The following is a 14,866-nucleotide window of genomic DNA, read 5'->3' on the forward strand; positions in this document are numbered from 1 at the left end:
ACCTTACCAGCTCAGCTGCATCCTGGAGCGCTGTCGGCCAATAAAAAACAATCCGAAAGGCCTTACCGACCAGTGTGCGGGATGAAGAATGACTTCCGCACTCGCCTCCATGGATCTTTACGAGCAAGTCGCAGCCCTCTTCTCGGGTGTTGCACCGCATGAGGATGCTGTTGGCGCCACGGCGATAGAGATCCCCTTCTACCACCGTGTATCGCTTAGCCAACCACACTATGCGCTCAGTGAATGCCTGGTCTTCAAGAAGGAAATTATCTTTCAGGTAGTCCCGGATCTTGGAGATCCATGCATCGGGACCTTCCTGAGAAACTAGGTGCGGCTCCCTGAGGTCTTCGGGACCCTCGAGGGTGCACACAACCCTTGGCGGTTTCCATGGATGGAGCGCCGCCGGGACCGCTAGCTTCGAGGTGCTAGTTCGACCCCCATCACCCAGACTGGCAGGCTGGGTGGAAGGCTTCAGCAGACGTCTTTGGAAAACGCTCTCTGGCACGGGTGCTTGAGTCGATGCCTTCGCGGAGAGTGCATCCGCCACTGAGTTGCTCTCGCGTGGAACGTGTTGCAGTTCCAGCACATCCATGTCCTTCTCCAGCTTCCTCACGTGGATGAGGTAAGCTACGAGCTGGGGATTGTTGCAGCAACACTCGCCCTGGACCTGCCTGATGACGAGTTGAGAGTCCCCTTTGACCAGAAGCTCCCGGACCCCCAGGGACAGGGCCACCATGAGTCCGAAGATTAAGGCCTCATACTCCGCCATGTTGTTGGTGGTCTCAAAGTCGAGGAGCACCATATACTTCACTTGCTCGCTGTGTGGGTTGATGAGGACCACGTCAGCCCCTGCCTTCTTGTTGCATGCGGACCCGTCGAAGAAGAGCGTCCAGTGGGGTCCGGTGAACACCGGAGCCCTAGCTTCTGGAGGTGGGGGGTCCGACCCATGGTCCGGACCCCCTAGGATGCTTGGTGCTGGTGTCCACTCCGCAACAAAGTCAGCGAGGACCTGGCTCTTGATAGCATGGCGTGGCTGGAAGTCGAGTCGAAATCTAGCAAGCTCTGCTGCCCACTTGGTGATATTGCCCGTGGCGTTGGAATTGTGGAGTATGTCCCTCAGAGGATAGGAGGTCACCACCACAATCTTATGTGCCTGGAAATAATGACGGAGCTTCCGGGATGCAATGAGTATAGCATAAAGGAGCTTATGCGTCTCAGGATACCTGGCCTTTGCTTCATGAAGGACCTCGCTAACGTAGTAGACTGGCTTTTGGATAGTCTTGACTTTGCCAGCCAGACTGGGTCCTTCTGTTTGAGCTGGGGACACACCGGACCCCAGGTCACCTGATTCTTCTTCGGGTCTGGACCAGGCCGAGCCCTCCGAAGCAGGGTCGGTTGTCACACTGGTGGAGGCCGGATCTCCACCTCCTACAGGGGGGACCACGGAGGCCCCCTGCAAGAGTTGCTCGGACTTCTCATCGACCAGCACCATGCTGATCACTTCAGTCGTTGCTGCAAGGTAAAGAAACAGTGTCTCACCTGGGTCCGGTGCTACCAGGACCGGCAGGGAGGTGAGGTACTGCTTCATCTCCTGGAAGGCTTGCTCTGCCTCATCAGTCCATGTGAATGGACCGGACCCTCTCATCAGCTTGAAGAAGGGAAGGGCCCTCTCTGCCAGCCTCCAGATGAAGAGGCTAAGGGCTACAAGGGACCCCGTCAACCTTTGCACGTCCTTGAGACGCGCAGGGGGTCTCATTGCCTCGATTGCTCGGATCTTATCCGGGTTCGCCTCAATCCCCCGGTGTGACACCAGAAACCCAAGGAGCTTTCCCGCCGAAGACACATTACTCGAGGTTAAGCTTTGTGGAGGTCGCGCATAGCTTGTTGAAGACTTGAGCTAAATTTTCTAGAAGGGAATTCGACTCTCTAGTCTTCACAACGATGTCATCGACATACACCTCAACTGTATCTCTAACCAAATCACCTAAAGTGATGTTCATTGCACGAGCAAAGGTGGGTAGAGCATTAAGCAGTCCATATGGCATTACAATATAACAATAAAGACCATCCACTGTTACAAAAGCAGTATGCTTCCTATCATGTTTAGCCATTTTGGTTTGGTGAAAACCAGAATAGGCATCTATGAAGGAGAGCAAGTCACACCCGGAGGTAGAGTCTACAATTTGATCTATTCGAGAAAGTGGATAAGGGTCTTTTGGACATGCCTTATTAAGATTGGTGTAGTCAATGCACATCCAAAGCTTCCCATTATCCTTCGGGATGACGATCGGATTGGCCAACCACACTGGGTGGTAGACCTCTTCGATGAAGCCAGCCTGCAGCAGCTTGCGGACCTCTTCACGGATAAAGTTCTGCCACTCGATGGACTGCTTCCGTGGCTTTTGTCGCACTGGCCTTGCATCAGGGTGGATCTTCAGATGGTGCTCAATCAGCTCCCTAGGGATCCCGAGCATCTGTGACGGTTCCCAGGCGAACACGTCAACATTTGCCCGGAGGAAGGCGATGAGCGCGCTTTCCTATTTCCCTCCCAGGTTCTCGCCGATGCGGGTGGTCTAGGAGGCCTCCGCTCCGACCTGGATGGTCTTCATGGGAACATCATCCGTATCAGACGGACGGACCCTTGGCGCCTTGGTCAGCGCCTTGGCTCGAGAGGATGAGGGGTCAGACCCCTTTGCGCCAGCTGTCGGGGCAAGGCCTGCTGCCAGCGCATGCAGCTTCTCAACCGCCACCACGGCAGCAGTCCGGTCGCTTTACACGGTGAGGACGCCTGCCGAGGACGGCATCTTCAGGACCAAGTACCCGTAATGGACAACGGCCATGAATCGGTACAGAGTTGGTCTGCCAATGATGGCATTGAAGGGGAGGTTCACTTCTGCGACTTCGAACTGCATGTTCTCCATGCGGAAGTTCACCTCCGTCCTGAACGTGACCGGCAGGGAGATGGTCCCCACCGGGTAAATGGGATTTGGGCCCACTCCGGAGAATGGGCGCGACGGGGCCAACTTGGACTTTGAGATTTGCAGGTGCTTGAATGCTGCATAGCTGATGACGCTGAGGCCAGCGCCTCCGTCGATTAGCACGTGGTGGAGCCTGACATTGGCAATGGTGGGGGCGGTGACGAGTGGTAGCACCCCAGCCCCCGCCATATTCTCAGGGCAGTCGGACGGCCCGAAGGTGATGGTGGTGCTCTTCCACCTCCGGTGGGGCGCTGCCTTTGGCGTCCCCGGCTTCACCGAGAGAACCTCTCGGCGAAGGGCTTTGACATCCCGCCGGGAGACGAGCTCCGAACTGTCGCCATACATGATGTACAGCTTTTTGCGGCGCTCGTCGCCCCCAGACTTGGAGTCAAACTGGTGGAAGAGGCCCTTGAGGTCCTTGTTTGGGGTTCTGTACCCCAATTCCCTCTCCGTCGCAGCTGCATCAGCATCGGAGGCCTTCTCCTTGCCGGACTGCCGCGGCGGGGAGGAGCCTTTCTTGGAGGCTTGGTCGCGCCTCTTGCTAAGGCGCTCCGTGAGCTTCTAGATCTCACAGCACTCGGTGGCGCTATGGCGAGCCCCAGGATGAACAAGGCATGACCCGGGGTCAGTGCGCTGTTGACATGGGCGCTTGCCACGGGAGTTCTGGGCCCCGGGCGCTGCCGCGGCGGTGACCGGACCCCCAACTCGTGACTTGTCGAAGCCACGGTTCTTCTTATTCTTTTTCTTGCCGCTGCCAGGGGCTGCGACACTGGGCCCAAATATCGAAGGAAATCTCCAGCCGGGTGGCGGAATGCACCCGCCTAATCCTAGTCTAGGATGAGTTTGGGCGAGACCTAGGAGCACTTGATCAGAGGGCGGTTGTGGTTCTGAAACAAGTAAAACAAGTGGTCTAGCTGACACACGTGTTCACAAGGGAGTAGCAGCAGCTAACTTACATCTAAACAAAACCTAAGTCTCAAATGGTGGTTGCTACTTCTATTTATAGGGAGGCTGCTACCAGGACATGCTGGATGAGCCATCCAAACCTGTCGGAGGAAATCTCCAGTCGGGTGACAGAACGCACCCGCCTAATCCTAGTCTAGGATGAGTTTGGTGGAGACCTAGAGCGCTTGATCAGAGGGCAGATGAACACGGAAAAGGCACAGGGATTTAGAGTGGTTCGGGCTGTCGGAGCGTAATACCCTATGTCCACTTGTGTGTTGTATTGCTTGAGAAAGTCTATCTGAACCTTGTTCGACCTTCTCAGAACCTAAGAGCGCTTGTGTTCTAACGAGAGCACTCTCCCTTTTATAGACTAAGGGGAGTGCACACACTGTGCAGGGCCCCACACCTGCTGTTAGCATTACGCACAGTGGAAGTCGTGCTGTCGCTGTTGGGTCAGTACCCTCTGACAGGCGAAGGGGCCGCGCTGACCCGCCGCGCCGTCGCCTCCGCGCACACTGTCATAGTGCACACCTCAGCTCTCCTGCAGTAGACCATCATCACCCCTTGCTCACGCGCGTTGCACCGTGAGTTGACTGCACGCCTCTTGCCCATGCACAGTGCATAGTGATGCGACGCGCCGCCTTGGAAACAGGCGGGCTTACCGTGGTGTCAGCACACCTGCCCAGTGTGGCAGTGGATAGGCCATGCCCTGTCTTGGGCGCATGGTAGGGTTGGCCCCGTAGTCGCCTCCTCAGCAGCTTGAGGCGGCACGTGGCATCCCCGGACCCCTTCCCAGGGGAAAGGGAGGTCTGGGCCCCCGAGGCCAGTCTGGGTGGACAGGCCCGTAGGGGTCTGGCCCCCACACGTGGCAGCGCTGGACCCCCCTAGGCAGTCAGGGCCCGTGGAGGCCATACCAGAGCACCCTGCCCTTGTGGGTACGTGGAGACGCCGGGCCTATAAGGGCACGGGGAAGGTCAGAGGACCATGATCCCAGCTGCAGGCTCGGACCGTACACCTCGCCACCCGGAAGGCAAGGGCGAGGTCACGGATAATCTTGCGCCCATCTGGTTGGACATACCGTCAGAGGACTTACTGACAGGCGAGGCCCGTGGAGGGGCAGATCTCCTCACAGCGGACTACTACGACCTTCTGGTTGTTGAGCAGCTCCTTGGCGATGATCGAGAAAAGGCGGCCGAGCATGTGGTGGCGCGTGTCCACCATGATGCGCTTGGTGCCCATGCCAGAGCTGGACACCCTAGCAGGAGGTACTCCTGTCCGTATGTACCGACAAAACCCTAGGATGCTCCTCTGATGGGCTCTACTGAAAATAAGGCCCAAAGGCCTAACAACCGGGATTCTATTCAGCCTGGAGGTCCGGATGTTCTTTGGCTGATTTTGCTCAGCTCCGGATGAATCTAATGATGAGGTTGGATCCATCTAAATATAGACTTCAAGATCTATCCAACGAGTACTCATGGGCCTAAGAAACCTCCGGAGTGAAGTGTTATGGCCATCTTAATCTGGCGCTTCGTGTAGGTCCAAATGCGTGGTCCAAAAAGCTGGTCTGAACTAGCTGTTATCTGATCTTTCTCTAGGTTTGAATTTGCTGATCGCACCCTCACACTTGATTGGCTCTTCGCCCATATTTCTAAATATAAATAAACCATCATCATGATTTAGTAATGATGTTGTAGCATCTAATTCTGAGAACTATATGTTTGGACAGCTAGAAATGAGTTTATATGAGAATTAGGCATGTAAGCTCGACCTCTAGTTATGTGGCTTTGTTGTCCTTGCTGTCCCATAAGTATGGTTGTATCAGGAGTAGGGATGTCCACATCATTCTCTACTTTGTTGGGTTCGGACGAGCTCAGACAGAATGATGGAAATGGAACTCAAGCTGAACGTAATAATCTTAGAGTGACATAGTGAAAGGAGAACAAGCTGAACAAGTAAGAGAGTAATTGGCCAAAAATCCTCTCCTCCAAGCCCTAGGGGTCTATTTACAGGGAGGAGGAGACGATTGTTTATATTTATTCTATAGGTGGGTCAAATATTACAAGTAGGTCCCTAGAATTTACAAAGGAGTCCCTATTATCTACAAACAGGTCCTTGGACACTACAACTAAGTCCCTAGACCTCATAAATAAGCCTTTAGACCCTAACTTAGCGTCTTTTACACAAAAGGGGGTCCCTAGCCTTAGGTGATGGCCTAAGGCGCATAGCCAAAGGCGAATCTCCAACAGTAGCCCCTTAGCTACTCAGTCTTGGCTGGCACATCAAGACCGAGTAGCTGATCCTGTTAAAAGAGGCATATCCACGATCCGGACCCCGGTTGCAAGGAATGTCCTTTGCAACCTAGACATGTGCACCTCATTAAAAACTCCATCCCAAAAACCCAGTGGGTAAAATGGGCATGGAGAAAAGAGCACGCACATATTTTGATTTACACACACAAGCGCCCACTTTAGATCCTACATAGCTTCAATTTTGCAGGCAGCTTTGCTCTCGAGCTTCGATCAGGTAGTGGCTCATCTTTCGATGTAGTCAGAGTAGTCGTGGTTGAAGGTAGCCGCAACCAACAATGTAGTCAGAGAAGTCACAACCGAAGTTAGCCGCAACGTCTTCAGGTCTTTTCTCACGAGCACCAGATAAGACTCCGTCATCTAGGAAGGACTGGTCCTCCAGTACACCCCCAGCCCCTCTTGGCTGGTGTTCATGAGATAAGCTTCTTATGTGGTGGAAGTAGTCGACCTAGATGACATAAAAGTTGAAGTAATTGTAGTAGTGGTCGAAGGTTATGTAGTTGTCATGCACTCGAGCCGTTGAAAGTGATGATGAGCTGGTGAGCCCTTTGAGCCGAGGTAGCATCAAGAGAGACGTCAGAGGTGAAGCCGAAGGTCCCGGCAAGCCCCTCAAGCCGAAGTAGCAGCGAAGGAGACGTCGGAGGTGAAGCCAAAGGTCCCGGCGGGTCCCTCAAGCCAAAGTAGTGGCGAGGGTGATGTTGGAGGCAAACCCGAGGGTCCCAACGGCCCCCTAGAGCTGAAGTAGCAACGGGGAAGACGTCGGAGGTGAAGCTGAAGGTCCCGGCGAGCCCCTCAAGCTGAATTAGCAGCAAGGGAGACGTCGGAGGTGAAACCGAAGGTCCCGGTGAACCCCCCCCCCCAAGCTGAAGTAGCAGCGAGGGAGACGTCGAAGGTGAAGCTGAAGGTCCCGGTGAACCCCTCAAGCCGAAGTAGTGGTGGAGGCGAAGTCGTTGATGATGGCGAAGGTCACGTTGAGCCCCACAAGCCGAAGTAGTGGTGGCGTGAAACTTTGAGCGCCAGGCTTTATCGAATCTACAACTGTAACACCCTAATTTTCAAATTAGAAACCTAAATAAATTTTGCTAGATTTCTTTTAGGACCCATAAGGTTTTTATGCCAATATTTTGATTTTAGAGCATTTACCGTGAATTAATAGTAATTTACTTAACCATAAAAGGAAACATAAGGAAATGTAGGTTTTGTGCATTCCATGCCGCATTGCATTGTTTCATTGTTTGTCTTCCATTTGAATTTAAGTTTCAAATTTAAATTCAAATGCATTTGAATGCAATTCTTTTTCTTTCTCGTTTTCTATTTGGGTCCAACCCACTCTCTCTTTTTCTTTTTCCCTCTCTCTTTTTCCGCCTTGCGGCCCAGCCCAGCTAACTCTCTCTCTTTCTTACTTCCTCCCGCACGGCCCTGCCCAGCTTCTCCCCCTGGCCCAGCTAACCCGCGCGCCTTCCCTCTCCTCACGCAGACAGGCGGGGCCCACCCATCAAGGTTGTCCCCGACCACCAGCACGAGTCTGACTCTCTTGCTCCCAGGCCAAACTCGAGTCGAATCCGTAGTTGGAGTCATGTTTACGCGATTTCCCGACGGGCCGCCGCCGCGAAGCCTCGCCGCCGGTGCCCGCACTGCCGACCTGCAGCCGCCAGCCGTCCCACGCCGTTCGATCCAGATCCGACGGTCTAGATTAGATCTAGACCGCAGTGAAATAATCAATACCGGACAACCCTAGGTTATTTTGCACTTTAGCCCCTAAGTTCTATCGAAATCAACCCGCAGTCCACGACAGTTCAAAAGTATTCACGAATAGATCCTTTTTATTCTGTTTAGGCCCTTGTCCTTTTTTAAAATAGAACCCGCCATCCCTAGCCTCTCTATTTTGCAATCTAAACCCTAGATCTAAGGTTTAATTCTGTTCTAGCCCTCGGTTTCTTTGTTCGGAGCCCTTCTAGTTTCAAATCTTCTACAAATAAGCCCCAAGAATCATGTTTTGGTCATAACTTCTCCGTTTTAACTCCGTTTTCATCGATTCTCGGACTCACACGACCCTTGCGACATATACAGTAGCTTTATAATGTTGTTTTGCTCTGTTTATATTATTTGATGTACTGTTTCTTATTTATTGTATTGTTTATTTGAATGTACTTGTGTGTTACGATAGACGGTGCGCAGTTCGAGGGTCTGCAAGAGCAAAGCTTTGAGGACGTTCCTGAGCAGCAGCAGTTCTTTGATGAAGGCAAGTGGTCCTTGATCATACTCCAGTCCCAATAACTTTATATATGCATGCATGTGTCTAGAATATGATGGATCCCAAACTAAGGATGTGCCTAGTTTCTTTTGAACTTTCTTGATTAAACCTGGGTTATTATATTTATGTTGTAGCTATGCTAGTTGCTTTTACTTAGACTTTGGTTGGATAACCTGAAAATCATGCTACACTGGTTTACTCATGTTCTGGAATACTTTTATGGTGATAATTAAGATCATTGCATTAATTGGAACATGGAGAACCACCCAGGAAAACAGTGCAATCACAATACTACATGGCTCTAGTCTTGGCTAATTAATAAGAAATTTTAGCTTATGATAATCTTACCGAAAGGGCAAGAGGGGTTGCATCATCGGGGTAGACCTCGGCCCTCTTGAGGCTTTATGATATGTGGTCCTTGGCTAAGGCACTACCTCATTAGGGAGGGTTATGACCGCTTTAACTTGAAATCTTAGCGGATTGTCATAAGTTAGGGAATATTTGTAAAGGCCTCATAGTGAATCCCTACCACTCATCTTGGAAGTGTTTAAGGGCCTTGCAAACCCGGACATCAAGAGAAACATGAATCGTGGGTAAAGTGTACAACCTCTGCAGAGTAAAAACTGATATATCAGCCGTGCTCACAGTTAAGAGCGGCTTGGACCCTCACATGATAATTGAACTTAAAGATGATCTAAATTGAGGTTCTTTGTTCATAATGTTGTTATCTTATCTCTTTTATTTATTTAAGGATTGGTATATACTTACATTTAGTTAATGTTTGCCAAATAAAACTTGATCAACTAAAAATGCTTATCGCAGTCAAACCATGTCAGCTTATCCTTGATTTAGGCCTTACGTGTCATATAATTTACTCCACTTGCTGAGTACCAACCATAAGTGTACTCACACTTTCTTTATTAAAACCAATGTTGCTCAGAATAAGATAATTATTCGGAGTTCCCTAAAAATTTTGAAGAGTACTAGGCGTATGTCTCCCAATCATCTGCCTGTGAAGATGAAGTCCGCTGCTAGTTATAAACGTTTACTTATTCGTTTAAGATTAAGACTTTCGGTCATGTAATAAAGTAATATGATACTCTCTTTCGTTATGATATTATTTCGGATATACACTTGTATTGTCTATCATATGTGTGGAACTTGATCCTGGCACACATATGAGATGCATTCGGTTCCCTTTTTAAAACCGGGTGTGACAACAACTTAAGTGAAGTTGATTTGACGATTTGTACCTGAAAAGGTGATGTATTTTCAACGAGTATAGAATGGTGCGGCAACCATTTCTCAAAGTTGTCCATAAACATGAGTTGTATAATTGATATCCTTTTGAAGGTGTCCTTGGACACGAGTTGCAAGAGTAAATTTGCGGGTCATCACCCAACTTCTCTTTTGCGAGGTATTCGTCCTTACGTGCAGGAAGCAATACTCGACTTCATTATGGAGGTCACGAGCCTCTTAGCTCCTCGGAGCTATTCCTTTCTTTGCCATGCATGAATATGATGTGTTCATGCGATGAGATGATTTGATGTATGCTTTTGATGCATATGAATGGAATGAATGCATTTGCATAAATACAGCCGAAGGTTTTTTGGCCTCTGGTTACTTTCGAACCATGAGAGTCCTTTGGCTTTTGAGTGCGCGTTGCACTTTAGTTTTTGAGCCGAAGGTGTTTTGGCTTGGTTACCCTTCGGTTCAACAACCCCTTGGCTTACTAGTGCTTGTTGCACTTTCATTTTTTAAGCCGAAGGTATTTTGGCTTAAATACCCTTAGGTCCGATTGCCCCTTGGCTTTCTAGTGCTTATTGCACATTTGCTTTTGAGCCGATGGTGTTTTGGCTTCCGTACCTTAGGTTCGGCAGTGTGGCAGAACCGCCCGAATTAATCCGGCTTAAATGTGCTAACCATCACCATAGAGGCCATTCGGGCTAACATGCACTTAAAATAGAGTAAAACGACAGTTTGTCGGGTAACATCCCGATGCAACCACTGGAATTTCGATTGAAACAATGCATACATACAACGCACACGAAGTTAAGCCCAGATATTACAACAATCCATAAATTTTACATCACAGAGTTCAACAAGAATTATTACTACAAATCAAGTTCAAAAATATTCATAGACAAGTACTTTCAGAGTTTATTAGTGCAGCGGAAAAAATGATAGTTCTAATGACGATACAAGAACATGACATCATTCAACGTTATTATCGTTGGCCTGGGACACATCCCATTCCACCGACCAACCAGAAGGAAGAGTACACGGCCAAGTTAAACTAGCAACCATATCCTCAAAGGTCTCACCTTAAAACAAAGCCATAAGCAAGACTGAGTATACTAATACTCAGCAAGGCTTACCCAACAAGTGGTATATACTTAGCCGACTCCTAGACATGCAAGACTTTTGGCTGAGGGTTGTTTTTGCCAAAAAGCATATAAGGGTGAGTCCTTACTTTCAAGTTTTAGCATCAAGTTCTAGTTGATTAACCCTTCTAGGTAAGCAACTATCCAATCACGCATGGTGCAAATAATTAATTGAGCATCCAACCATATTAATCATCATCATTGTTCCTCTTCTTACTGTATGTGGTAAAATGGTCAAGCAGTCTCAATGGCCATAAGAAACGAACGATTCAAATCGAATTTCTTAACCTTGTAAGGGGAAACCTAAACACACATCACGTGGTTACTCACAGAGTCACACGTGCAACGTTTTCCCCTTATTCCCGTTTCATGGAACAGGGCCACCGTCCTCGAGTACAGAGGTCCACGAACCACGGAACGACGCTGGGCCGTGGCTGCTCTTGCACTCCCCATGTGCCCATGGGAACGATGTCAAGATGATGAGAGGTATGTTCCAGTCCCGGTTCAATCAGGTACTTAAGCTTACCGATTACCATATTCTCGGCATGTTGTTAGCACGTTCAAAAACTTAACCACCACTACCACACACCGCGACCTTAGTATTTTCGCTAAATAGATGGGGTCTCAATCATCAACAGGAATATCGTAATATAGCCCCGTCCGTCGATCTTATGATTCCAACATAAGTGAAACAAGCAACTCCTATATCTCGCGAGTGACAGAAAATCACTCGACTTTTACCGGAGTCCTATTAGCATGGAAATCTAGTGACCGACATAGGCTAGTGTTTATATCATTGGTACTAGGATCATGCAACTAGGGTTTCAATCAACTCCTACAAACTTAATGCATAATAGCATATAAAAATAAAAGTTGCATAAGTTTAAAAAAATAGGGGTTATGCTTCGGGACTTGCCTTCCTGAGCAAAACTAGCCTTGGGCTCTTCCGAACTTTGGTTCGGGTCTTTGATGACTTCAGTTAGATTGATATGAGCTTCATGATGCTCACTTTTGGGCTCCGGCACCAGCTTGTCGGTTCCGTCCATGAGAGTCGCCGATTCTATATGAATGCATATATATGAGTTGTTTTAATGGTACAAGATAAATAACTATTTCATTGTAAAGTTGTAATTCAATAACACTCAAGTTAAGTTGTAAAGCACTTCATTTTCTTAAACTTTTCCAATATGATAATCTACTCAAAGGTAGTCTCTGGTTAAAATTTCTTATTTTTCTAAGCACCAGAACTAGTTACTTTGATTTAATGTAGTATTTCTTAACTAAAAACATATGAGCAAGTTAGACAGAAGTAAAAAGTTCCAAACTTTGTTCATAGCATTTATGCATCAAGGTTACTCTGCTGTAAAAGTTTCAACCCTAAGATATCAGTAAAATAGCATGAAAAAATAGCTCTAGCAAAATAGCACATCAAACAAGATCCAACAAAAACTACTCGTAGGGGCTTGTTTTGTCCTTGAGATTTTTTCACAAGTCTTAACAAGAAGAGAGTATCTTACAGTCCAAAAATCATCCACTGTACTATTTAAAAATCATACATTTATGGGCTATTTAAAATAAGATTAATTTTAGATCAAGTTATAGTTTGTAACTGATCGTCCTTCTTATCAAAAGTTGTAGGATTCATCAAGAGGGTCACAACTAATTTTAGTTTGTATTTTTTATTTTGCTATGATTTTAGATTGATTTTACATTTGACAGCCTCTTGAAAACAAAAGTACTCAAGTTCTCGCAGATAGGTCTCTGGATCTAGCAGAAAGGACCCTAAAAAGAACTTGGCGATTGCAATGTAGTTCCTAGGTGGGGCTGGGTGTGCACTTAGCGTACTTTTCCTAGGATAAGGGATAGGAAATGGCCCATGCCCTACATCTATTGTAACTACTCGTAGTGTAGTAGGACTACTCATACAGTAGTAAAACTAGTCGGACACAATAGGAAACTACCCAAGAAGTACTCGGGTAGGACTCCTGGGCTTGTACCCGACTAGGATTTCCATGTAAACCTATCCCTCCAGATTATATAAGGGCAGACAAGGACCCCTCCAAACGGGGAATCACCTAGGAGATCACCCGATCACCACCTAAGGAAATACAAACCACACAAGACGTAGGGTATTACGCTCTCGATGGCCCAAACCTGTCTAAACCTTGTGTTCCTTGCACCTTTGAGTTCCTGATCTCGGCGACACCCTACCTACAAACTTACCACCTCGGGGGTATCCCTCAGTGGGAGTGGCAGTAAAACACTGGCAGTTGGCGCGCCAGGTAGGGGTGTTCAACGAGCATCCACTGTAGAACTCGATGGCATCTCCTAGCTTCACCAGCACCGTGCTCGACGAGGGTACAACTTTCATCTTTGGCTCTTGGATCTGCATTGCCAATGGCTTGGGTGGCTTCAACAGCCACCTAGTCCACTCCAGGAAGCCGGAGGCCTCTACATCGACTCGAAGCAGCAACCTCGACGAGTTGCTGCTCGCCAATCTACCTAGGCAGATCGAAAGGACGTTCATTTTCGACGCGACTTCAACTCGTGCTACACCAGGACTACTCGGATCAGATTCAAACCAATCTGAGGAGGCTTCGCGATCCAAGTCTCTCTCCTACTTGGAGGAGGACTTCGATCGTCTCTTCAAGATTTGAGACGAGGGAGCCACCGCGCGTTGGGAGCCCCCGTTCTCTACTACGACTCAGACTCAAATAGAGAATACCCGTTAACTACAAGTTCAAGCCGAGGAGGACTCGAGGACGGGGGAGCCACCACTTGTCGGGAGGCCCCAGTTCTCAACAACTACTCGCAACCTGACGATTTACTCCGAGTCATTTTCGGGTAATCACCCGGGTTTGACCATAACATCTATGCTGCAAGGCCATTTCATATACTGGAAGTAGGGCTGGAAAAAAAGCTCACGGCTCGAAGCTCGGCTCGGGCTCGGCTCGGCTCGGAGCGGCTCGCGAGCTTAGAACGAGCCGAGCCGAGCCTCTTTTCTCGGCTCGCTAAAACGCCGAGCCGAGCCGAGCCGGCTCGCTCCGGCTCGCGAGCCGGCTCGCGAGCTGAGGCCAAACCAATGAAAGCCTGCGTGTAGCTGTTTATGATGCTCTTTATGCATTTTTTTCTTGCTGTTAAACATTTAAGAGTTAGAAGTAAGTTAAACTAAGAGAATCTTGCTGTGGTCCTGTTAAAACCTTGCTGAGTTGCTGTTATGAATGCTTCTTATTGAAACCTTGCTGTTTTCTCCAAAACTTGATCTGTAATGCAATACTAGTTGTGGCTCGCGAGCCGGCTCGAGCCGGCTCGCGAGCCGATAACGAGCCGAGCCGAGCCTCTTCCACCAGCTCGTGAAATTACCGAGCCGAGCCAGGCTCGGCTCGCTAGATGACCGAGCCAAGGCGAGCCGAGCCGAGCCTGGCTCGGCTCAGCTCGTTTCCAGCCCTAACTGGAAGGGTCTAGAGCCCTCCGAGTTACTCGAATTCGACTCCTACCTTGTGGCACAATCCACCCTTTGGCGTATCGACCCTAGGGAGTTGGAAGATTTTGACTACTTCACTCAACTTCATCTCGCATCACAACATCGATGCGCTGCAGCGAGGACCTTGACTACTCGACTCGCGCCGCAGTCACGACTGCTTCGACAAATTGGCAGCGCCAACGACAACTTCAACAACTCATCTCGACTAGAAACTAGTCAGGAATGAGCCGCAAACTACTCGGCGACAAGCACCACACGGTCAAAAACTAGTCAGAATCAGCTCCAACTAGTTGGCTCCATCGACAAATTGCACATGGATCAAAATCGGTTTGAGGCGGTTCAACCAAGGAGTTTCCGCATTGGAAGAGGATTTGGATCATCTACCACCACTCAAAGAAGGAGAAGCCACCGTGTGTCGGGGGGCTATTTTTTCTGACAGCTGCTCGGATTCAGCTACTCATGTGACCCGTGGTCTGGTAAGGGGATCAGATTGGTCACGCAGGTTTGGGTAGCGG

This window comes from Panicum hallii, chromosome 3 (assembly GCF_002211085.1).
Source record: "Panicum hallii strain FIL2 chromosome 3, PHallii_v3.1, whole genome shotgun sequence".
NCBI lineage: Eukaryota > Viridiplantae > Streptophyta > Magnoliopsida > Poales > Poaceae > Panicum > Panicum hallii.